Here is a 27,361-nt window from a genome sequence, read left to right on the forward strand (position 1 = left end):
AGGTTAACACAGAAGCAGATGATTGCAGAAAGAGCTAGAGTGTCTTGGGTCCCCTTCTGTGTAGCTCTGCCAGAAATAACCCAATGCGAAAATGGTTCACAATTCCTCACCTTACAATGAGGACCGTAGAAAGTGCTGTGGTTCATGCAATGTATTAGAACCAACCATTAGTTCAGGCTTCTCAGAGATTCTAAAATTTGGTAAAAATTTGAAAACAGGCATATTTCCTGGGAGATTTCTTATATTCCCTGTTACACTGCCAGCAGCCGGAGTCTGAGAAATATGTATGTAAATTAAAGAAAGTTATTTAAATATACCAGAGTCAGAAGATATTAATAAATCTGATTTGGTTCTAAAAGTGGGCAAAGACTTGAGTCAGCAAAATTTGAGACCACTTCTAATTTTATCTGACCCATTTAGTTAAATGCTGCTCCTTCTGACAGTATCAGTGATATCATAGAGACCTAGCATGTTATTTGGAAAGAACATCAGACTCAAAGTCATGGGACATAGGTTCAAAGTCAGGCTCTGTCATTTAAAAGCAGAATAACCTTGAGAAACTTATCTGGTTCTTGTAAGCTTCATTTTCATATGTATAATGTGGATAGGCTGACCTATTGATCTTGTATTGTTAATACAAAAACCCACATGAAATACTTTGCAATCTATATGTTCTACAACATAAAATGCATTAATTAAGCAATGGAGGCAAAATTGTAGCCAACATACAGACAATATTAAATTTTTAAAGATTTTATTATGAAAGAGAATAGGCTTTCTCTCTCCACCAACTCCTTTCCTTCCTACCCCCATTAACTTATTAAATAAATATTTACTGAATGCTTAAGATGTGTCTGACAATGTATTAGGTAAACAGCGGCAAACAAGTCAGATAAGATACTTTCTGGGAGAGGGGAGGGGAAGGAGACAATCAATGAATGTATAAATAAATAAATGAATCATTTCAGAGGATGAGAAGCAATAGGGAGATAATTATAATGATTACAAAAGAGCATTCTAAGGAGTGAACACATGAGCTGCAATCTGAATAATCACAAGGAGAGTCTGATACAGGAAAAAAAAAAAAAAACAGGAAGTGTATAAGAATACTACAGAAACAGAGAACAGGAACTGCAAGTCCCTAAGACCAAATGATCTTAGCATGTTCAAGAAACAGAAATATAGTCCTTATAGAAGTAGCATAAGAAATGAAGATGAGAGTGTTACAAGGTAGGCTGGACAAGTAAATCATATAGGAAGGGTCCTGCAGTATATAATAAAGAATCTGTATTTTATTCTAAATGAAGTGGGAAGCCATTGGATAGCTTTAAGGAGAGAGTGACTTGATCTGATTTGCATGATCAGGATCTTTGCTAAGACCAAGTAAACAGGCGGAGTTTTTGTTATATCAGCACCCTGAGTTTTTCTTTTAAGAGAAGTAGGAAATATTTAGCTTTGAAAGATTCTTCCATGGTGGAAACTAATAGGCATGTCAAACTCAACATGTCCCAAACTAAGATTTCTCTCCAACCCTACTGCCCCCAAAGCCTTCCCTCTTTCAGAAATAGTCATTATAGGCTTCTAGTTTTCAGAACAAAAACCATAACGTCATCCTTGACACATCCAATTCATCAGCAAAGCCAGAGGCTGTTTCTCACCTTCTTTATTCTTATTATCATGGCTTCAAGTAGTACTCATTCCTTGCCTGAATGGTTGGAATGGCTTCCTAATGGGTCTCCCTGTTCCCAACCACATCTCTCTACAATCTATTTTCAACAGAGCAGCCAGAGGGAGCCTGTTAAAATGAAAGTCAGATAATATTCTTTCTTGCCCAAATCTTCTATTGTTCGCCCATCTTAGAGACAAAATCAAATTCCTCACAATGTCCTACGAGGCTGGACAGTATTTAGTTCACTTGCTTCACTGCCCACAGTTCCTGCCAGTTTGTTTCATCCACACTGGCCTTCTTGGTGTTCCTTGAACACTCATGCCCATGCCCCACCTCAGGTCTTTGATTTTCCTGGTTCTTCTGCACAAAACACATTCTCCAGATATCCATAGAGCTTTCCTTCTTGCCTCTTTCAAGATTTTACTGAATTTTTAATGACATCATCCTTGTAACTCTCTCTTAAATGGCACTACTGCCCCCTACTCTCCCTTTCTCAAGTCTCTGCCTCCAAGGTGCTTGCTTCCTGTATATTTTGGTTATTTATCTGACACATTGTTTAATTCTCCAAAATGGAAAGAAATCTCCATAAAGGCAAGGTTATCTGTCTCAGTCATTGTCATTTTCCCTGTGCTACATAAGAGAAGCTCAATAAATATTTATGACATAAATCAAGAATCTGAAATCACATGCCTCCTCCTAATGTCAGAGTCACTGAGCATGAAAAATAGCCCAGGATCTGCTCACCAAGTGTTGCTTGCAGGGAAGAACAGTGGACAGACAAGATGGTGGGGAAATTAGAGAAGTAGGAGCAAGTCCTGAGAGAGAAGACATTCTTGGATGCCCATTGAAAACAACAACTTAGAGGGAAAACTAAGAAATAGTCTACAACATCTTCTAGGCTTTTTGTGTGTCCATAATCAGCAGTATTGGTTGGTTTACTTTTCTGGTAATGTATTACATAAAAATTACCCTGTAAAATAGGTAATAATAATAATCATGATCATGGTATTAATTACTAGAATTTATTGAAAATTGTTCCAGTTGCTACCAACACTTACCTACACCACAACCAGCTTCAAACAACTATTTTATCATATTCACAGATTTTATGGGCCAGAAATTCAGACAGCACAGTGGGAATAGTTTATCTGTGCTCCCATGTTTGGAGCCACAGCTGGAAAGACTTGATTGCTGGGAACTAAAATCATCTATAGGTCTCTGCCCTCACACAACTGGCAGCTAATGCTGCCTGGTGGCTGGTACCTCAACAGAAGCTGCTGACAGAACCTCCCAGTAGCCTTTCTGTGTGCCTGAGTTTCCTCAGGGTGATCAGACATTTTACATGACAGCTCAGGGCCCCCAGAGGAAGTGTTTCAGTAAACAAAGCAGAAGCTTCAATGTCTTTCATTACCCAGTCTTGGAAGTCATAGTCATCATTTCCATCATACTATGTGGTCAAAGCAGTCACAAGTCACAGAGAAGAAATAATCCCTAACTTTGGATATTAGCTTAGCTGGTCACGTTGTAAAATAATGTATAGGATGGGAGCTACTGCAACCACCATCATTAAAAAACATAATCCCACAGAAACTAGAATAAGTGCTTTATCTAATAAACTAAGTTAATTCTCACAATACCCCTGAGAAATACCATTATCCTGAATTTACAGTAAAAGGAAAATGAACTGCAAAAAGGCTAAAATGATTGGCTCAAGATCACACTGTTGACAGGTGTTTCTGAGAGCCAAACCAACATATAACTGACTCCAAAGTTCAAGTTCTTCCTAATACACCTTCCCCACGGCTAGAGGAGGAAATACTAAATAGGCAAGAAAGAACACGATGTGGGGGTTGAAGGAATGACACAGAAATCAGAGGGCCTGAAAAGGGGAGACGATGATGACAATGATGATGACAATGACGAAGAAGAAGGAAGATGAGAAGGAAGAGGAGGAGGAGGAAATCAATAAAGTCTTGATTTTAATGACTATGGTACCCTGTCAATGTTGGTACCTTGTCAGTGATGGTACCCTGGCAATGTTAAATTATCATTTGGTGATTTGTTGTGTTTTACTTGAGGCGATATGGAGGTAGGGTAGACAATATCCTATATCCAGTTTCTCCTAAGTTAACACACAACAAATATTTAAAACCTAAATTTAAAAATTACATGCCACAAAAGTTCTATATTAATTATTTTATTCTATTAGCTTCTAAACAGAATAAAACAAGATATTCTATTGTTTGGATATTCCCAATATTTTGTCCCCTAAATAAATGTTTATCAGATGTAACTCAAAGTCAGATTTCCCTTATTTGTATCCTAATGGCTTCTGCAAAATAGTCACCATTTATTGAACAAATGGATATGGCCTGATAATTTTTTAATGTTACCTGGAATTATATGCAGTGCTTTTTTGATAAATGCACTCCTAAACAAAAACTTACAAACCCCACTCAGGATTAAAGAGCTCACATTAAATTACTCTTCCCTATAAACATAATGATTGAAAAATGGAGGACTCAGCTGACTAATATGAAGCCTGATGAAGACCAACTCTCTGCCCAAACATCAGTTGATCTCTGTGATGTAGCATCCTTACTCATAACATCACTGCCCTGTACACCTCAAGAGTGCTCACTGCCCTAAGGATAAAGATCAGAATTCTTACCATAGCTCAAAAGGCCCTGTAGTGTCTGAATCTGGCATGTTTCTCAATGCCATCTTGTGCCCCCTATTAGTCCATTCTTACATTACTATAAAGAAATACCTGAGACTGGGTAATTTATAAAGAAAAAAAGGTTTAATTGGCCCATGGTTCTGCAGGTTTCACAGGAAGCATGGCAGCCTTTGCTTCTGGGGAGGCCTCAGGGAATTTACAGTCACGGCAGAAGGTGAAGGGGGAGCCAGCACTTCACATGGCCAAAGCAGGATGAAGAGAGGGGGAGGTACCACACACTTTTAAACAACCAGATGTCATGAGAACTCACTAGTGCAACAACAGCTCCAAGTGGGATGATGTTAAACCATGAGAAACAGCCTCCTTGGTCCAATCATCTCCCACCAGACCTGACCTCCAAGATTGGGGATTACAGTTGAACATGAGATTTGGATGGGGACACAGATCCTAACCACATCAGCCCCATTTCCTCTTTGTCCTCTGCTTTCCTCCCATTCTGGACCCTTTTGAGGTCTTCAGACATGTCATTCTTCTTCCTACCTCAATACTTTTGCATATTTTAGTCCTTTTGCCTAGAATACTCTTACTTCCTCCATGTGTCTTGTTAACTCCTACACTTAAAGTCGCACCGCAACCACAACTTCCTTGGGGATGTTTTCCTTGACTTCTCTGATGAGGTCAAACCCTCTATTCCCTCATTATACACTCTTATATTAAAATAGTCTTCTCTTTCAAAGTATCTATCACAGTGGTATCTTTCTATTTATTAGTTTGATTCTTTGATTAACTTTTATCTCCCTTCTAGACTGTATGCTTCTTAAAGACAAAGATTGTGTGCATATTTTCTCCTTAATCCTCAGCACCCAGCACAATGGCAGGTTCATTGAAGATATTTAGTAATTATTTGTTAAATAAATAAATGTGCAATGAAATAAACAAAAAATACAGTTTAAATTTCTGAGGGTCATGATCAGCTTGTAATAGAATATTGATCATTGTCTTCTCATATCTGGAGCTTTCTTATCTTTTAATAATCTCCAAGGTTTACACCCGATGACAAGCCAAAATAATGCCTAATGATGTTACAGTTCACACATGATTTTCACCTTTCAAGGAGCTTTCATAGTCACTACTACATTTCATTTGATTCTCAAAACCATCCTAGGAAGGGATTTGTTACTGGCTTCATTTTTACCAATAAAGAATCTGAAGCTCAAAATGATACAAAGTTAAGGTTAGAATTCTGACCCCAAAAGGCTCCTGGCAGATCAGTCTAGGGAAAGTGAGAAACTAGGAATTGGGTGTACTTTGAAGGCACATTGGGAAAGATATCTAAAAACAGAGATCTCTCCAACCCCAAGCAAAAACACAGGTTTAATGTATTAAAGAGGTTATTTTGTTAATATGGAAATATATTGGATCAGACATCGACCTGACCATAAAGTATATCTGATATGGAAGTGCAGAGACGAAAAGAAAAACAGTTAGTCAAATTCCGTGGAATTGACTTAGCAACCCTCACCAATTTGTCTCATACACACACACACACACACACACACACACACACATATATATCTCTGTTTTGTGATTATTCTTTCTACTGCATGACAGCCAACTTCAAATAGATTTTCCTATTCTCTATCTAACTATACAATGCAATTTAGCACTTTGTTATCAAATTTGCTCATAATGCTTCCTGTGTATACCTTTAGAATCAAAACTAAAATAGAAGTAGGCAGAAACCATGTCTTAGCATAACTCATATGTCATAATCAAGCATCTCAGAGATCATTTGACCAAACCATCTCTTTTTATAGAAGCATGACAATCCCAAAATAAATTGCCAAGATGTTGAGATTTTGAGCGTCTTGAGCTACACAAAGACATAAATTGCAGTCCTTAATCCCCCAAGAGTGGGGAGTCTTAGAAACTCCCCATGTTTTGGTTAGAATACTCCCAAAGAGTTACATGCCATAAACAGAAAAGTATTTATAGGGGGCGGACATGGTGGCTCACACCTGTAATCCCAGCACTTTGGGAGGCTGAAGCGGGTAGATCACGAAGTCAGGAGATCGAGACCATCCTGGCCAACATGGTGAAACCCCATCTCTACTAAAATACAAAAAAATTAGCCAGGCGTGATGGCGCGCACCTGTAGTCCCAGCTACTTGGGAGGCTGAGGCAGGAGAATCGCTTGAACCCAGGAGGCGGAGGCCCAGTGAGCCAGGATTGTGCCACTGCATTCCATCCTGGTGACAGAATGAGACTCTCTCTATATATATAAATAAATAAATAGATAGATAAATAAATAAATAAACAAACAGACAAACAAGTATTCATGGGGACAGAAGTTCTTCAGGTCATCTCGACCTTTGAATTTGGGTTGAGGTAACCCAGGATTGCTAGTACCCTAGTCTCCTGCTATAAGTAAAAATAAATCCTCTCTGGAGGAAAATCATCTTAGACTTCACTTTACTCTGATGTTTTTTCAAATAAATGTCTGGGATTTAGTAGAAATAAGCTATACAAAAGAAAAGATAAGAAAAAATGACAACAAAAAGATAGAACAGATATACAATATAAACAAATACACATGGGATCCAAATAATAAGGTCATCAGGCATAGACTATTTTACCACATACAAAGAGGTAATAGAATTCCACATAATTTATGCTGATATTCTGCCCTTGAGGAGGAGCACAACTTCCCACTTCTTAGGTGTGGACTATGCATAGTGACTTCTTCTTAAAGAGCACAGTATGAAAAAGAGAAAGAAAGAGTAACCTTGTACTGGAGAAACCTGACAGCCACTACCTCAATCAAATAATCAAGATCCATATCAAAAGTAATAAGTCACATTAATAATGTGTACCCTTGATATGATGTGATGAAAATGACACTTTACATCTATGGTCTTCCTCCCAAATACCCATAACCCTAGTCTAATTATGAGAAAACATCAGCCAAAGGAGCCTAAGGAAATAAAATATTAAATGTAATATGTTATCCCGGATGGAATCTTGAAACAGGAAAAAGACACTAGGTAAAAACTAAACCTGAATACATTATGGACTTCAGTTAATAATAATTGCTATGATTTAGATATTTATCCCTTCCAAACCTCATTTTGATCCCCAGTATTAGAGATGGGCCTAATAGGAGGTCTTAGGTCATGGGGTTAGATCCCTCATGAAAAGATTAATGCCTTCCCTTTGGCTTAAATGAGTTCTGGCTCTATTTGTTCCTAGTTGTAAAAAGAGCCTGGAGGCTCCTCCTCCCCTTGCTTCCTCTATGGCCATGCAATCGCTACACACATCAGCTCTCCTTTACCTTCAGCCATGAGTGGAGGCAGTCTGAAGCCCTCACCTGATGCATATACCCAATCATAAACTTTCCAACCAGCCAAATCATGAGCAAGATACACCTTTTTGTCTGTATGAATTACCCAGGCTTAAGTACTTCTTTATAGCAACACAAAATGGACTAAGACAATAATGTACCAATATTAATGCATTAATGAGTATTGACTGTACAAATTAATTATATTGTCTGGTGAAATATAAAATGCACATAGAATTAAAATATGTGACAACAATAACATATTAGTTGGGAATTTGATAAAGATGTTATACAGAGGGAAAAAGTATATAGTTTTCTATGGTTTGTTACTTATCCAATAATAGTAATAATAACATGTTATTACTATATGATGAAATGCTTATCATTTTCTACAAAAAGACACTTGCTAAGAAGTACATCTTTTTATGGACAAGATTAACATGACCTCTGTCTGTACACTAGAATGTCAGTACATGGTCCCTAGATAATTAAGGAATTCTTGGACTTAAAAATCCAAACGATGTGTCTTGCTTTAATCTTTTCATACTTAAAAATAATAAGCTTAAAAACAAAACATTTCAAAAAGAGCTTTCCCCTTCAAAAAATAAAATAAAATTAAGCCTCTTTCAGTTGTCAGCTTTGCTTCTGAATCTATAAATTTCGACTTACAAACAACTTTCAGAGAAAGTGAGTAAAATAGGGTACACTTGTGCACTATTCCTTTCAAGAACAGAACGGGAGTCTTCAATTCTTAACTACACCATGGTTGCCATTTTGTATCATAGATGTGGCACCAGTTAAATGAAGCAAGATATTGAAATGAGATTCTTTTCACGTTTCATGAAACACAGGGATTTGTGTTGTTTTTTCCTGGGGGGTTAAGATTGAATGTAATATTTCAATCATACTTGAAAGAACATGAGTTAATTTTTCATAGCTACTAATCCACTCATTCAGAAATGATAATGCAAATGTTCAAATATTTATGCTTCATAGGCAAAACATGGCACCCTAAATTATTGCATTGTGCTCTCTCCTAATGCTTACTTACAATTCATCTCAGATCAGGTAACCAGAAAATCACTGTATTCAACAGGGAAGTGATAGCAATAAAGTCTTTATACTTACAATCCTTTCATATTTATTCACATGCAAGACTTATTTGCCTCCTTGAACACAATTAAAATATCCACCAAAGTCAGTGACTAAGGCAATAATACAAAATATCGTGCCTTTAATTGATTTGATTGCAATTTCCAGTCTACAGTCTATGTAAAATCCAAAGCCTCCTGTGAGAAGAAGAGTGGCTCTATTACAACGTTTTATTATTCCCAAACATGATGTGTGCTTTCAATGTAAACTTTCCACCTCACCCATCATGAAAGCTGTGTTTTCAACATTATTTTTTAATGCTCCTGAAAAGTGTTTTGAGAACATGAGTAAAGTCAGGAATTGCATTACTTGAAGTGTTTTTTACTTAGTGCCCTTCTTTCCAGTGTCATTATTCCCAGGGTATAGATGCAGAAAATCAGATTCAGACTAAAGCTCAAGACCCTTTGAGTGAGTTTAAGAGTTAAGAGGAGTACCTCAAGCACCATGCATGATTTCACAGAAGAATTCTGCCCTTTTCTACATTGTAGTAGCTTCCAAGCATGAAAGATAAGATACAGGGAGGAGAGCTTGCCGCCTCTCTCTTCAGTTGTGGTATCTTGATCCCATCCTTGTTCACTTTAGAGATATACTTCTTCTTGTATCTCTCAACAGCCTAAACAATCTAGGAGCATTGAAGGATGTTTCAAAGCCATACATTGTCATCAAGTACCCCTGGTATGAAGCGCTGACAAGAGCACACTACCTCCCTGGTATCCGGTTCAATAATTTCATAATCTCAATATAATCTTAAGAAAATATCAGAAAAACCCAGATTGAAAGACATTGGAAAAAATACCTGACCAATAGTCTTCAGAAGTGTCAAGGTCCTGAGAGATAAGAAAATACTGGGGGACTTTCACAGACTGAAGGAGAAACTAAGGACATGTGATGATTAAATGCAATGTGGGAAAAACTGACAGGACTTTCTAACAGGGAGAGAATATTAGTGGAAACATTTGTCAAATTCAAGTTAAGCTGCATACTTTAGCTAACGTATTATACTGAGATTAACTTCTCAGTTTTGCTAAACCCTCTGGTTGTATAAAATATTAACCAAAGAAGAGGCTGGATGAAGGGTATACAGGGACCCTGTACTACTTTTTCAACTCTTCTGTTAGACTTACATTATCTCAAAATTTTAAAAAGTAAAAAACAAAGAAAAACACACACTGATATGAGGAAAGAAAGGAATGAAGAAGAGAAAGAAGAAGGAATAAAAGAAGGGAGCACAATTCTAATTTAAAGAGATATTGAGAGGTTTCATAATTGCTGACTGATTCCTCAGGAGATTCCAGATACTCGTTTGAAAGCTTTCTGATGCAGAGTCAGAAAGCGACATAATATCATGGCAAATGCCATGGACTTTAGACCCAAACATATCTGGGTTTGAAATCTGATTTTACCACTTATTAGCTATGTGTCTGATGTCACATTAATTTTCTGAAGTTCAATTTTCTTACATGTAAATACAGGTGTTAATAGTACCCACTTCATAGGGTGGTTATGAGGACTAAAGGGGGTAATCCATGTAAAGATCTTAGCCTATGTCTGGCATATACAAAGCACTTAAACAAATGAAAGCATTAATATTATCCCAGAAACTCACACTATGCATTTTACATTTCCAAAATTCATTCATTTCCTCTCACTTGTAGAGATTAATAATTTTCCACTGCACTCAGCCGTATCCAAATCTTATTCATCCTTCAATGGATACCAATGGAATCTCACTGCCTCCATAAACCCAAATAGGTTCTCCAGCCTTAAATTCTGCATATAGTTTACGTGTGTATAGTTATCATTCACTATTATTTTACGTGTAGTAATTGTTTTTTCATCAGACTATAAGATCCTTGATGATAGGGATAACCTTGTTTCTTTTTATATTTTCCTTAATGCTGAGCACAAAGTAGGCATTTGAAAAGTCATGATAGTTTGTAACTATGATATTTTATGTGTTTCTAGGATAATCTGGTGACACCGTGGATGTAGTCATTAGGAATTTAGAGGCCTGTCAAAACAGGTTTTAAAGAGGTAAACATAATTAAAGGCCCTCTGAAGAAGAAATAAAAGTCTTTCAGAATCTTCTTCACTCCAAATGCAAACTAAATTAGATTCTTTGTAACTGTCTCTGGGGCCTATGACATGTGGTTTTTGTCTTGTAAGGAAGACAATTTAAAATAAAGCCTTTCAGGGATTTCAATAGACACATTTCTTTAGCTGAAATCTGTTCTCTCAGAAACTTACCCAAATTTCCTAATAACGTTCAAATTCTAACAAAGATATCATGGCTACACAGCACCAGGAAGAGCACTTTATTTCTTCACAATTCCCCTACATAGCATTATGGCTTCCTAAGGGCTTTTAAATGTATTGCTTCAATTGATTCTCGTAGAATCTCTGAGATGCTATCTGGAAAGTATTATTATCCCTAGTTTGCAGATAAGACAACTGAGGTCCAGGCTTGCTAAAAATCACACAACTAGTAAGTGGCAATTGAGGACTCTTCTCTCATTCAACAACCATTTATTGAGTTTTCTCGTGGGCTTCCCCTATGCGCTCTCAAGCCCACATGCTGGCTCCTGTCAGAGCACTGTGCTTATCACAAAGGATTATAATCATCCACCAACTTGTTTGTCTTCTCCCGTGGACTTTAAGCTCCTTGCAGGCATGCATCTGTCTTTTCCTAGTTGTATCCCTAGTGCTAAGGATGCACTCAATAATCATTTGTGAATAGACGAATGGGTATAGCTCAAAAAATGATGCTGAAGGATGTGCCAAAAAAGCTCAAATGAGTTGTTTTGGATAAATGCAAATTACAGCATCCTTTTTCCATATCTTAGCATTTTATAACCCAGATCCCAATAGAGAACACAGCTGTGAAAGAGATTAATACACTGCATTCTTAAGGAGCAAAGCCTACACTGAAATGAGTCAAGACCAGGTGATCATGGAGGCGTGTGATAAGATAAAGCCTGGTAACCATCACAATCTCCAGAGAAGGCAGTTTATCTGCAGAAGTTTCAGTCCTGACTCTGCTGCACTTCCTAGGCAGCTCTCACTTCCACCAAGGAAAACTATAGAAGTGACAGACTTTGACTTAAAGTTACCAAACTAAAGGAATCTAACATTCCTAAATGAAAGGAAAAGGAGCTCATTGATTCTCCAGTTTTATAGGACTAGAATTTTAAGGGACATTGAGAAAGAAGTCCCTGAAATCTTCAAGAGGACAACAGAAACCTATCTAAAATATTTTCTTTCCTGAATCTTTGTTAGCTGTAAGATTCTATGGCCTACTTCTCCTGTTCTCCTACATCCAAAGTCAACATTTTGATATTTGCTCTTACCTCCTTCACTGTAACAATATCTCCTTCTCTCGAGCCATACCATCTGGCTGCACAAGCCCCACCTTCAGAATCAGAACTAGAAACACTTGCAGAACTTGTGGTTTTTCATAAAGTTGGCAGAGGGTTTGTTCTCCACAGTGATGGCATCAACTTCCCCATGTGGGAAAAATGCCAGTCACTAGTAACAGTGTCTGATGCTAAGCAACCAGAGTGGTTCCAGGAGGCTGTGCAGTGTCTGAGAAGAGGACCAAACTGCAATTCGAAGGTGCAGTTCTAGCTTTGACTCTTCCACACACTTCAATATGACCTCAGATAAATCACTCAGCTTCTCTGGTACTCTGTTTTGTTTTCTCATCTCTGAACTAAGTGTGGGTCTTCCAGATCCCTTGTGCTAAGTTCTGCTGTGGGACTGACAACTTACATGGAGGTGGAGGGTAGGAGGAGAACATGATTAGGAACTCTGGCCAAGCATAAGCCATTTTCTTCAAGACTAATCAACGATGTGGACTGTTGTTGGTGGTTAGTGCTTTTTGTTTGTTTGTTTTTTTCCCCTGTTCCAGAAAAACTGGACAGCAAATGTAATAGGTCTAGGAAAAATAATCTGTGTCAATATAGAAGGAAATGGTATACTAATTAAAATACAAAATTTTGTCCAAAAAACGATGAGAAATAAGATAGACCATTTGAAATGACTAGGAAAAAAGTGACCAAAAAGCAATGCAAAGTCATTTATGTTTAACCTGATCTAAATAAAAATTATCAATAGATAAGCCACTGTTTTGGGCCATCTGCATCTGATAAACATAGGTTTAAATCCTGGCACCATCTGCTCAACTTTAATAATACCAATATGCCAAATTATAATTATGATAGCAAGGACAGCAGCCTCATGGCTCATAATCTAAATAGTGACTGTTCTTTAATGGGATAAGAAACTAGAGCCAAACCAACTTAGTTGGAAATTGTTTTAGTATTTCATATTCACCATAGGTTAAGAGCAAATAGAGGCATGTAATTGGCAAAGCCACAAGCAACCAGACTTTCAGAGTAGGAGAAACATTCTGGGTGGGGACCCGGAATGCCCAAGAACCTAGAACTTACAAGAGGTAATAATCTATGGTAACAATGGAGGTAGAGAATCAAAGCAGAGATTTTATATTTCCAATCATCTAGAACTAATCACTGGTACCTGTCCAACCACTTGACCTACCAGTGTACCCTAGTCATGGGGCATTTTTCAATTGGGAAGCAGGCAGGCCATTCAAATATAGTCCAGTGATAAGTTAGCCATTGCCAATATGGTGAATCCTTAAATTCTGAGACTCAAGACCACCCAGCCCAAAGCCCTCACTTTACAAATAACAAAATTAAGGCCCACAAGGTTAAGTTTCCCAAATCACCATCCAGTGAGTAACAGAAAAATCTCCTTTCTCTCAGACCAATGTTTATCCCAAGATGCCCCCTCAGAGTCCCAGGGCTAAATGCATTTGCATAGATCTTCCTTTCCTTGCCAATTAAGGTCATGTGCTGTTCAAGCCACTCATTCTGATGCCTTTCCTAAATTACCCTGCCTACCTTACTATCCTAATAGCAAGTTATCTAAGATGGCACCTTTCATAATCTTTAGTCTGTGTCACAAAATATGAGTTGTGTATATTTTATATTATCTCAATATCACTATAAGAGAGCTATAACCATAAATTTTCGTAGGTGTAATTAATAACAGAGTCCCTACCAAACTTTGTTCTAGACATAACAGATTACCCACCAGTTCCATGAATTTCTGTGGAATCATCCCTTCAATGTTCCATGCCCCTGCGCATGCTGTTCCTTCTGACTGGGAAACCCTCCCTTTGTTACAGACCCCAATTCATCAGACCAACTGCTGCTCATCCTTAAAAGCCCAGCTTGAATGTTGCTTCTTCTTCAGAGCTTTTCTTAACTTCATCCAATAGTAAGAATTTATCTCTCCCTCTGCATTTTAATTTTGCAGATATAGCACTTACTATCTGATAACTACCTGTATATGGTTATGTCTCCACTAGACTATCACCACCTCATGAACAGAGACAACTTTTGTCTATCTTCAGCATCTAACAGTTCCTCGCATGCAGGAAAACCTTGGGAAATGCTTTGTTGTCTAATGACGTCAATGCCATAACAGAATCATTGCCAAGATCTACGTCATTTCTCTAGTTCTAGACTTCATACACTGACAATGACCCTTACATATAAACATTCTTGTAGTCAGTAAGTATTGGACCAATACCCCTAAAGCAGGCATTGTGATAAGATATGAGAGAACAGAGAAAAAATTAGAACATTCATATTCTCAAGTTATGTAAATTATTTTGGTGGGTTTTGTGCCCTTTAAAGTAAGAATCAGTTATTAAAATGTTTTCAAAGGGCATAAGCCTTATTCCCATGGGCAAGAATTTTCACTAGTGTCTGAAGTTTGATAAGATATGGAGAACATTATAATATAATTTTCTATCTAAAAAGCTTTTTCAAATCTCTCATCTCTCATTTCTATACTAGTAATAATAATAAAAGGTAATATTTACTGAGGGCTTACCATGAGCTAGGAACTTTGCTGAGCACTTTACATTCATTATTTCATTTAACCTTCTCAGCAACTCCATAAGGTAGCTACTGTCAAATCCTCATTTTGTAGATGAGGAAACCGAGGCACCAAGAGTTTAAGTAACTTGTGTGCACAAGGTCGAGCAAGAAATGCATGGTAGAATAAGGATTTGAACTCAGTCAAACTGACTCCAGCCCCTGACCTGAGTAAATGCAAACCATGGAGAAAAGAGCTCAGCAAATTCATTCAAACTCCCTGGTTAAGCAGGAGATAGAGTGCTTTCGCCTCTCTTAGCTATGAATAAGGAAGCCACACCCTTGGGAGAGGCACAGAACCTCCAAGAAAAGGAAAGGCATTAGATTTTAATGTGTATCAATCTAAAGAAATAGATTGTTAAAGGCTGAAATCACTGAATCAGTACACCACACTTTGTGCATAAAAACAAGATTATCACCCATGCAAAATGATTCTCCCTAAAAGCATAAGCTGAGAACATTTTATTCCATCAACTGCGTGTGCTTGTGTATTTTCATTGGGTAGAAATTGAGCTCAGCTTAGTGAAGCTAGTGTGTGTATTTCTTAGGAAATTATTTATTTATTGCTTATTGGATGACTTTTAGCTTTCATCTAGAAGAGACAGAGTTAATGATGCATTTCTGTTTCATCAAGAGATTGTGGAAAAGGCTTAGATCTCTTTAGGGAGAGATTGGTTTTTGGCTCATCTCAGCAACTCATTTTTGATCACAGTAACTTTTTTCTGTGGAAAGGGACAGGACTGTGATACACACACACATATATACATATATACATATATATGTATAATCTATAACATAATACATGCACACATAATATATACAACTCTTTCACACAATGCTTTATAGTTTACCAAGTGTTTTCCCATAGACATCATTTTATTTAAGGCATACAACCACCAGACGGGATGGGAAGATTTATTCCCATTTTTTGCAAGAAAATCTGACACTCAGTTTGCCCAGTGATTTATCCGGCCTCATAAAGCTGACAAGTAGCAAAACTGGGGTATGAAACTCAAGCCTTCTAATTTCAGGTCCAGGGCTTTTCACCAAACAGCCACTGTGTTCATTTGTTCAGGATTTGAATGAACTTGCTTACAAATTACTTTACTGATTCAACGCCTCTGATATCACCTAAATAACTTGTAATCCCTGGAATAGGAAGGGTATAGGTGATAGACATGATGTGATTTGACCAAGTCAAAATGAATTTTTTAAAATGTGTGAAACTATTACATATTTCAATTCTTACAGGAACATTAAAATCTGAACTTTCTCTTATGAAGTGAGGCTGGGGAGCACCATGTTTAGAGAGAGATGGCCTGTGTCTCTTCCAAATAGGGAGGTTTGAACAATTTGTCTTGACTTTTGAATTTGGAACATCCAAAGGCAACATCGAAAACAAAAATAACTCGTTTCCTCCCCATTACTAAAACTTGGCTGTTAATACAGCACCTGTTTGGCATCAGATGATTAGGAATGCAAACGCTTCAGTACAAAACCAAAGTAAAATAATTGAAGATTATATTCTTCACAATGGATCATCTCCTCCTGCTGTTCATTCTTTTTTCTAAGCAGAAAATATTACAATTGTGTGTTAATCCTGGGAGACTTTTGTCTAGTAAATAGTATGGTTTCCTAGGTGCAAAGCAGATACTGCAGAAATTAAATAGCCCAGTACTAATTAGTGCTTTTTGATCCCTCCCTCTTCTCCCTCTCCTGCCTTAGGATTGACTGCCAGGGCAGAAGCGGATTTATTGCAACCAGATAAAACCAGTTGGCACAATTCAAACACCTGGGCAATTCTGCCTTATCTTGCTAGGTAAGCTGTATTCTTTTATATTCAATATCTGTCCTGTTTATGGAAGATCTAAAGGGTGTAAAACAAGAAAAACCAAACTCTAACAATGGATTCCATTTAAAGTGCAAATAATGTAATAGCACAGTCTTCTGGGGACAGGGCTATGATGGACAGAACTTAAAGTCATTATCACTAAACTCTTTGCCTTTTATGAGAAAATACTAGCAAAAAGGGTTGGGATGTGGGGGGAATAAAAGAACAGTAAGAAGGGCTGTCATGCAACTCTCAGACATTTCTTTCCTCTTTTTTTTTCCAGGCATAGGAAGAAAGCGCTGGCAGTTAAGATTCCTTACTGGTTACAAAACTCAGATGGAAACAGAGTCGACCTTGATGGTATCAAGCCCTCACAATATAGATTTCAGAATGATAAGCCAATGAATTAAAAATGGTAGAATCAGAATTTTTCCTGGTGTTAAAGGAAATGACAAGGATCATAGCCTTCAACTCAGCTGGTGCCTACCATAACAACAACCAGAAAAAGTTAACTTATGATGGAAGACCCTTTTTTTATTTAACAGTTGATATGGCTTTCTTTATGAGCTTGCAGGCCCACTCAAGCTGAAAATATGTCAGGTACCTGTAAAGCAATTATCAAAATCTAAAAGACACAGTTCTACCATGATTGAGGGACAATTGATCTGCCTGAAAAAAAATTCCATGTTTTCCGATATTGCATTAAGGAATAACCTCAATTCCCAGGTCTACCGATGAATCAATAAAGGATGTCCATGAGCAACATGAGACTCCTTAAAATGCAACCCTAGGAAACCACAGTTTTCAGGGTAATAGCCATTAGCCACATGTGCTATTGAGCGCTTGAAATATGGTAGGTGTGACTCAAGAACTCCATTTTTTCAGTTTTATTTAGTTTTAATGACTTTAATTTAAAAATTGAAGCAATGAAAATATTTGGAAAAATGTTGAATATTTTTGATACAGTGGGTTAAAATATTTTATTCAAATTAATTTTAGTTTCCTTTTACTTTTTTCATGTGATTATTATAAAACAAAATTAAATACATGGTTCATTTTATGTTTCCATTGAACAGTACTGTTCTAAAAACTGCACAATCTACCTTAGGGAAAGAATCTACCTTAGAAAGGAATCAACTTCACAGTTCATTAAAAGATGTGTATTTTCCAGAAAGAGAAAGATGATTTGATAGCTTGGCCTTCTGGCAGCATGGTCACGTATCACTAGAGGCTAAGAGCCGAGGCTCTGGAAACACATAGCTCAGGTTTAAATTCCCAGATCTGCTTTTCACCAGCTGTGTGACCTTGAGCAAGTTGCTTAGCCACTCTGAGTCCACTTCTTCACACGTTCAAATAATGTGTCTAATATACTTAGCAAGTAAGTGCTCAAAAAATACTATTGCTGTTGTCATAATTAGCAGCTTTGTTATTTGAGCATCATTAGGAGAATATCTGGAATTTCAAAATCAAATTTTTAAAATATTGTGATCTTATGAACCATATTTATGATTTACAAGGGAAAAATAGTCTACCCTTTGGCAAACCATCAAGTAGCAGGAACACTAATGACTTGAGAATAGTTCTTTGTTCTTAATGAAAGGTTAATAGTATGATTGGAAAGTCTTGTCCTTTCATTGTGTGGTGCTTCCCTTTCTGGAACACTCTTAATGTCAAAAGGGAGCAAAGGTATATTATAGAATGGGAAGGGGCCTTATCAATTCACAGTTCTGCCTAAGGCAAGTCCTATAGGCAGTATTCATGGACAGTACTTTAAATGAATACTGTTTTGGCTCTTCCAGTGACATAGTATAGATATATGAAATATGATACTGTATTAGTCTGTTCTCACGCTGCTAATAAAGACATGTCTGAGACTGGGTAATTTATAAAGGAAATAGGTTTAACTGGCTCACCGTTCAGCATGGCTGGGGGCTTCAGAAAACTTACAATCATGGCGGAAGGTGAAACCAAACACGTCCTTCTTCACGTGGTGGCAGCAAGGAGCAGTGCCGAGCAAAAGGGGGAAAAGCCCCTTATAAAACCATCAGATCTCGTGAAAACTCACTATCACGAGAACAGTATGGGGGAAAACACCCCCATAATTCAATTATCTCCACCCGATCCCACCCTTGATACATGGGGATTATTACAATTCAAGGTGAGATTTGAGTGAGCACACAGCCAAACCATATCAGTTACATTCTACATACAGTATGGAGTATCATGGACTATCACTAGATTAAAGCTTAGTTGGAAAGTTGGGACATAGACAGGGAATAACAATATTACTGTAAAATAGCTATTTAACATAATATTTTTCTATTAATGTGCCTATCAATCTATATGCTCCACTAGAAGGTGAGCTTCATGAGAAGATAAATTTTTTTCACCCTCAATCCCTAGTGCTTAGAGCATACTTAATAGAGAGTATGTGCTCACTACATTTTCAATCAAATGCATGGATGAAGAGAAAGACTCCATAAGGCATTAGCTGAAAGGAAGAAATGGATGAAAATGGGCCCAGAAAAGAATACCCCAAATCTTACAATTAGATATCACAAAATTTTATTCAAGCATCAAACAACAGTGACATGAATTTAACTAACATCGAATTAGCAATGAAAATAGAAGGAAGACACTAAGGAGAATGTTCTGTGGTTACTAGGTGTCTACAAGTCTCTCCACCATCCAGGATAAAGTCCAGTAGTTCAGTGTGTCACTTAAGGCCCTTCACCATCTGCTCTCTGCTTGGCTCTCCATGCCAAGTCATTGTCTGCTCTCTGCCCTTGTGCTCTCACTATGAGGCTCAGAGAACAGGCCATGCTTTGCCTGACTTCCAGACCTCAGCATCTGCTCATTCTGCTGCCTAGAATGTTGTTCCTTGTGTTGTCTGCCTGACAAACTTCTTATTCTATATGACATTGATTAAGAATTGCCATCGCTGGGAGAATATCCCTGATCATTCCATTCAGAATTAAGTACTTTCTCTTCTACTTTTTCCTAATACTGGTAACACTTTTATATTATAAAAGTGTTCCATATATTCATACATTATACATCCCTGAAGTCATGTATAAATATGGTCTCGCTGCATAAGGCAAACCATAGATTTACACCTTATATAATTGGCATTCCCAATTAAGAAAAGAAAAAAAAAAAAACTATGCCTAATTACACCTGCCTTTTTAGACAGTATCTTTGAAATATAGTTCCCACATTTTATACATTTTTAACCATGCATTTGTTCTTTCCTAATTGAAAACTCACTCAACTGGCATAAATCCAATGATAACCACTTAAGGCTGAGGATTCACACCTTTCAGCATGCCTAAAGATTTCCATCTTTGTCTGAATTACATTAAGTTTATGAGATATATGGCTCTTATTACCAATATCACCACTTTCATTTTCCATTCTCTACCCATTTTTATAAGATAATAAGGGCAAGATACAATAAAACATTCAAATAATTACTCAAACACTTTTATACTGGCAAAGATGAAAATGCAGCTGAGATTGAATTCTCAACAGCAATTCCATACAATACATTTCATCCTTGTAGCCCTGGAACATGAAACAGTGCAATGCACTGCTGATTTAGTTTAGTTTAGTTTTGTTTTTTGAAGCACAGTCTTGCTCTGTCACCCAGGCTGAAGTACAGTGGCGCGATCTTGGCTCACAGCAATCTCCGCCTCCAGGGTTCAAGTGATTCTTGTCCCTCAGCATCCCATGTAGCTGAGACCACAGGCACATGCTACCATGCCCAGCTGATTTTTGTATTTTTAGTAGAGATGTGGTTTTGCCTTGTTGGCCATGCTGGTTTCAAACTCCTGGCCTCAAGTCATTAGCCCGCCTCAGTCTCCCAAAGTGCTATGCTTACAGATGTGAGTCACTGCACCCAGCCTTGCACTGCTGTTTAGTAGGTGCTTAATAAATCTTTGTTGATGAATGACAGATTTGGTTAGCAAATGACACAAAACATTTGAAAATCTCCCAACTCCTTTTAATTGGCCATGGCACAGAGGCAGCAGAACATACCATATATGAGCCATTATGCACAGTGGGTAAGAGAGATGAATCTTACCAACCAGATTCAAATCCTAGTCTACCCTCTCCTAGTTCGGGGACCTTGGACTTATTTCCCAACTCTTAGCCTCAGCTTTTCTCTCTAAAATGTGGACAAGAGATTCATTATTAAGATGAAATAATATAATTTCTGGCGCTTTCAATACGTACACAGGTGATCTTTGAGTACTCCTAACTCCTAATGTCCAAAAATTTCATCCTCCTTTAGTCATCCCCTTTATGGCCATTCCCTGAAGTGTGTCATTATTCATTCATTGACCCTCCATAAGCTCAACTTCAAACAACACTATCTTCTCCTAGGTTTCCATCTCATTTCTTCCAGCACTAGATTCCAAAAACCCTTTAACCCCAGAGAGATCTTCAATCCATTAGTCTTATATCTTTTCATTGTCACCTCTCTCCTTCATGTCTTCACTGAATTTCTTAACCCACTTAAATGCAATGGCCAATCATTTAAATAATTCTTTTGCATACACCTTGAGCTCTTCTGCCTTGACTTTACAAAACCTCATGCCTGCTGGTGAGGCTAAAATCTGGGCTTACTCCCACCTGCCCCCATGCAACTGGACATAGCTGGAGAAAAATAAACAACCATGCAGAATGAGCTCACTTTACATTCATGGCCATTTGCTTCAAGTGAGTCCTCAATGCCACTGGTCAATAACACATTTCCCTAGTTTATTCACTCTCCCACAGTCCTGGACTACTATTTTATGTCATCTTCTCTCTTCAAACTTCAACTACTTCCTTCCTCATATATGTAGGTATGCATGTATACATATTACTACATGTACTATATTACTATATGTAGGTACTATATGTACATATTACTATATGTACTGTATTTGCTACATATCTATTCAATATTCATAGATCCCATCAAGATAGATGAATTGACAAGGCTTACAACAAATTCTTTATGCACTCTATCCCATTCCTTCTCACTTATCCGAGGATATCACTTCAGCTGCCTCCCACTTATCTCCTGAATTGTTGATTTTTTTCTCTAACCACTGAATTCTTCTTATAAAAATACAAGCATGCTGTTTTTTTCTAATGTCTAAAAAAATCTCTTTTTCTCTCACTTTCTGTTCTACCACCTAATTTCTATATTTCACTTTTTAGCAAAACTTCTTGAAAGTTCTGTCTGTACTCACTTTTCCTAGTTCCTCTGCTACGATTCCCCTTAAATACATGCCAATGAGGCTTTTGCCCTAAGCAGTCCATCGAAACTGCTGCTGTCAAAGTTACCAATCACCTCCACATTGGTATATCTAATAGACATTACTCTCAATTTGCAAAAAATTTACTCTTTCAGCAGTATGTGACTCTAATTATTCTCTCCCACTTGAAGCATTTTTATTTTCACTTGGCTTTCAGGACACTGCACTTTCCTGGTTCTCTTCCTACCTCATTGGCCACGCCTTCTGAATCTCCTTTGTAGGTTCCTCTTCAACTCCCAGGTCTTAACACTTAGGTGCTTAGGCCTCCATTCTTGGACCTACTGTCTTTTCTTACTGCATTACTTCCTTAGTATTGTCATTCAGTCTCAGATTTAAATACATTCTACATGGTGATGACTACCAGCTTTATATCTTAAGCCTGAACTCTGCCCTACAATCACAGATCCATATATCTAACTCTGATTATTCACATGAATGTCTAACAAGCATCTCCAAACTAACATGTCCTGAATTTGAGTTTCAATATTACCTCTAAAAAAGGCAATCTTTCCTCAGGTTTCTTTATCTTGGTTAGTAGTAACTCCATTCTTCCAAATTGCTTAAGTTAAAATTCTTGAAGTCATTCTCAACACTGTCCTTTTGCCCATACAACACACCCATGACATCAGCATATTCTGATGCCTCTACCTTCCAAATGTATTCAGAATCTGATCATTCTCACCATTTCCACTCCTATTGACCTTCTCTGAGCCATCCACTCCTCACAATTGGATTATTCCAATAGCTGTCTAATTGATTGCCACACTTCTTCCCTTGGTTTCATCAGTCTGTTCTCAAAATAGCAGCCAGGGTTGAATACAACAGCTACCTTGTTAAAATATATGTCAAATTTCTGACATCATTTGGCAGGCAGCTTTTAAAAATAGGCCAAATCTTGTCACTTATCTGCTGAAAACCCAACAATGGCTGTCCATGTCAGCAGAGTCAAAGTCAAAGTCCTTACAAAGGCCTATAAATCCCTACAGAATCTGGCTTTCTTTTATCTCTCTAATCTCATTTTCTCCCAGCCTCTTCCTCCCTTACCAGTTCCAGCTACACTGCCCCTCTAAGCTTCTTCTCCAATAGACCCAGCACTCTCCAACCTCAGGACCTTGATATGTGCTTTTCCCTCTTCCTCTCAGATTCCCCATCGTTTGAAAGTTCATCTTCTACAAGCCTTTATTTAAATATCACTACCTCAGTGAAGGCATCCCTACCTTCTACCTAAAATTCCAACACACAACCCTAAACCCAGCCTGCTTCATTCTCCATAGTGTCTATCAATGTATCCTTGCGACATAATTTATATTTTGCTTATTTATGCTGTTCATTATCCATCTCTCCAGACACACGTATACACATACATCCTAGGATATAAGCTCCTTGAAGGCAGACAACTATGTGTGTTTTATTCAATGCTGACTCCTCAGTGCCTAGAACACTGTTTCGCATATATTAGCTATTCAATAAAAATAGTTAAATAAATTAATAATGCATAAAACCCTTAGCATAAAGCCTGGCAAAGATAAACCACCCTCAAATGTCGGCTATTATGTATTCATAAAGATGTAGATTTGGCCAGGCGCAATGTCTCACACCTGTAATCCCAGCACTTTGGGAGGCCAAGGCCGGCAGATCACCTGAAGTCAGGAGTTTGAGAGCAGCCTGACCAACATGGCGAAATCCCACCTCAACTAAAAATACAAAAATTAGCTTGGTGTGGTGACACATGCCTGTAATCCCAGCTACTCGGGTGGCTGAGGTGGGAGGATTGCTTGAAGCTGGGAGGCAGAGGTCACAGTGAGCCAAGATCATGCCACTGCACTTCAGCCTGGGTAATAAACTGAGACCCTGTCTCAAAAAAAAAAAAAAAAAAAGAAGACATACATTTTTTTTTCTCAAAGTCAAACATAGAATCACTTCAGGTTCAATTTTATGTGAACAACTGAAGAGGCAATAATCAATTTTATTTAACGAACTCATACTTATTATATTCCACAGATTGTTCTAAATCTTTTAAAAATATTATCTCATGGATAGGAAAACTCTGTACTCTATGGATAACCCAATGTAACTTAGCAATTAAAAAGCATGTATAGTCTTTGATATCAGACAGACTTGACCAGAGTCTGAATCCTGATTTTATTGTTTACTAGCTATGATCTTCAGTAAGAATCTTCCTAGGTCTCAGTCTTCTTATCTGTAAAATAGGGGAAATAATCCCCACCTCCTAATCATTCTAATGAGAAATCTTAGTGCTCTAAAGAGAAAACATCACAACATCTACAAAGCACTTATCACAGTATCTGCTGGGTGACTTGCACTCAATCAGTGGCATCTATAATTCATTTTAGAGAAAGGTAAAAATTTAAGTGGAGAAAAACAAAAACCATAAGAGATGAGGAAAAGCAAAAGTGTATACTTCCCTGTCTCTAGGGCTTTAGGATTCTCATCAAGATTCAGAAGAAAAAGGAGTTCAGAGAGGCAATTGGTTTTTAAATAAAGAATAAGTTTTTCTTTCTAGTTTTTCGGTTGCAAGTTTGCTGTTATAATACTAGGCTTCTAAAGTAATGGAAAGCTGTTATTAACGTGAAATACTTACAACAAAATTATGTGCCCAAATAACTCTCCCCAAATGCAAAACTAGGCAAGCTACTAAAAAAGAAGCTCATTGTCTGAATAGTTTATGGTTTAAATAGAGTTTCAGGTTAGTCATAGGTTTCATGCTTAAATGTACCCTTTCTCTAGGGACCAACAATGCCTGCTAGGGCACCAAGATTAATCTTGTTTAAGGCTACTTCACTCCTATTAGTCTTGCTACTGATTCTAGAGCCAGAAACCACTAATACGACTTCTTAGTTTAAAGACACACACACACACACACACACACACACACACACACACACGCACTCTTATTTATTTTTGCTTAGGTATTTGGTGGAGTACAGGAAGAAAATGATAAATTCTCCCTATTCTGTTTCGAATTTTTTTGACGTCTTTTTTGTACTATGAAATTCTGTGCCTTTTCATATCTGTGGTACCTAGGAAATCAAATTCTTAAAAATAATGCTGTGTAGGAGTCACTGAGAGAAGAGATTGTATCCCAGAAGTTCTGTGTGGGTAACTGAGGACAGATTGTCAGATTTCGGCCCAATCTGGTTCAATTTTTTTAAAGCTGTATCATGAGAAAATTGTGTTCATAAAACTTGAAATTTGAAGAGGAAAAGAAGAAAAAAAATCAGCCATGTTAAGCACCTTCTCCCATCCACACACCCTACTAGAGGCTTTATGTGGGCTTCTCATTTTATCTTGTGAGGTGGTTCCCTTGAATAGCTCTGCTTTGGCAGTTCGAAAAAGATAGCATTGCCATCTGGTATTTCTGTGGTATGGCATGACGGTAAAGAATGCCAGAATTCGGGGTCAGGGCAATTGAGGTTTGAATTCTGCTTGTACCAATTATTACATTACATGGCATTGATGTGAGTCCATGGGGTAGAGATAATTACTTTAAAGTTCAGACCCATCTCCAACCCCTGATCTTCATCAGTCTACCCTTACCCCCATTCTTAATATGAACCTATGAACTTTTTTTAAACTTAAAGCCAGATGGATACTGCTGGGTTCTACTATGCAGAAATTCTGAAGCAGCCCCTAAGAGTGTGATCTTGGTTAAGTTAAACTTCTCTGAGCTCCAGTTTATCATTGTGGGGTTCTGTGGAAATTAAATGAGGAACACTTGATACAGGACATAGCATTCAGTAAGGACAGCCACGTTTATTGCTAACATCACAGAATGTAAATATATACCATAGCATACCTATACTTTATTTCTCTCTAGAGTCAGGAGGACTTCAGTAGCAAGTTAAGACAGCAATTATTTGACTACATTGTATCTGGTTGTTTGGAAGAAAACTTGTTTTCTCATAAAAAGAAGCGAATTACCAAGGCAAATTACAGACAATAAAAAATATAAAAATATAGCTATGATAAAAAGAAAGTGTTCTTGCTGTGTTCATACAGAAGAATAGGGCTGGTATGAGGAATTATTTGCGAACACACCCAAAATAGTTTTTTTGTTTACCATTAATTCTTCATGTCAGAATAGAAAGCATCATTTTAACCAGAGATTTTACCAGTTTCCTAAGCCTTTTGGAGGGGGAAAAAACACATTATATTGATCCAATAAAATAATATACCAACCTTGGGTTTTATTTACAATATAGAAATAATTCCAAACTACTAGGTAGAAAGCATTTAAAATCTGTTGTAGAAACCATTTTCCACACCCTGTTTTCAATAGAAATAACTCCTATTGTTTGTGTTGTTATAAAAAAAAAATGTAAACTGGATAATTAAGATGACGTTCTCAGAAAGATCCAAAAGATAGAATCAAAATTAATTTGCTTTTGCCATTTAATTTTTCTAATAATTGCCTTCATGTAGACTTGTTCTGAGTACTCAGTATAAGCCAAGGGAAAATAAAACAAATAAAAATGAACACACTACTACGAATCTGAACAAAAATGCAAAAAGCCAAGTTTTCAAGAGAGGGAAATTCACCTTTTATATAGAATATCTGGGTCGGGCTTTTTTTTAAAACACCTACGCTGAGCCCTAGGTTTCCTGGAATTGTCCCAAGGACCACCAAGATAAAAGGAAAAAATGGGGAACAGGGAAAAACACCTTACCTAATGCTCACTTCAATCGAAACAGCACCACTTTAAAAGCTTCTATATGTTGTCTTCTACCTAGGACTTTATTTACAGCCTAGCAACTCAAAGTCAAGAAACTGAATCATGAAATCACGGACTTCCTCCCCTCTCCACCTCGGGATGCTCTAATTTTATAAAGTAAGTTGAATTTATAAAGTACGCAGCCTAAGATTAAAAAAAAAAAATACTTCACACTTTCATCCAGCATTGCAGTTTACAGGACTTGGATAAGGGATTTGTTTTCATCTGTTTGGCTAGGACCTAGGACCTACACACCATAAGGGTACAATTATTACACAAGTCGAGGAGATCCAAATGTACCCATATCTGGGATGTATGGTACTCAACTTCATAAAAATATAGGGCTGGTGTTACCATTCTATTAAACCCTATTTTTCATTTTATCTTCTTTATTTCTTTATTAGCTTATTAGCTACACATCTGTGTTTTGTTACACTAGTGATTTCTTTAGAATTCATAGTATATATTTTTAACTTTCTACTATCTAATTCCAAGTGATATTATGCTGCTTTGCACACATAAGAATCTTAAAATGGCATATCCTCATTGTTCCCCTCCAGGCCCTTGGATTATAGTTGTTATGCATCTTACTTTAATGTTTAATATCCCACATCACATTATTACTTTTTCTTTAATTGATAATCTTATAATAATTTAAATAATAGAAATGTATTTGCCCAT

The 27,361-nt window shown here is 37.3% G+C and overlaps 1 protein-coding gene and 1 long non-coding RNA gene across 6 annotated transcripts in view; one reads left to right on the top strand and one right to left on the bottom strand.

The window, feature by feature from the left end:
- Positions 1-27,361, bottom strand: part of LOC105466952 (potassium channel tetramerization domain containing 16) — a 312,786-nt gene that overhangs the window by 228,081 nt on the left and 57,344 nt on the right. The window lies entirely within an intron of this gene.
- LOC139363749 (uncharacterized) lies at positions 14,339-26,793 on the top strand. The gene is made up of 4 exons (XR_011624616.1): positions 14,339-14,438; positions 16,533-16,626; positions 16,922-16,998; positions 26,700-26,793. It is a non-coding gene; the product is annotated as an uncharacterized lncRNA (long non-coding RNA).

This window comes from Macaca nemestrina, chromosome 6 (genome assembly GCF_043159975.1).
Source record: "Macaca nemestrina isolate mMacNem1 chromosome 6, mMacNem.hap1, whole genome shotgun sequence".
Classification (NCBI taxonomy): domain Eukaryota; kingdom Metazoa; phylum Chordata; class Mammalia; order Primates; family Cercopithecidae; genus Macaca; species Macaca nemestrina.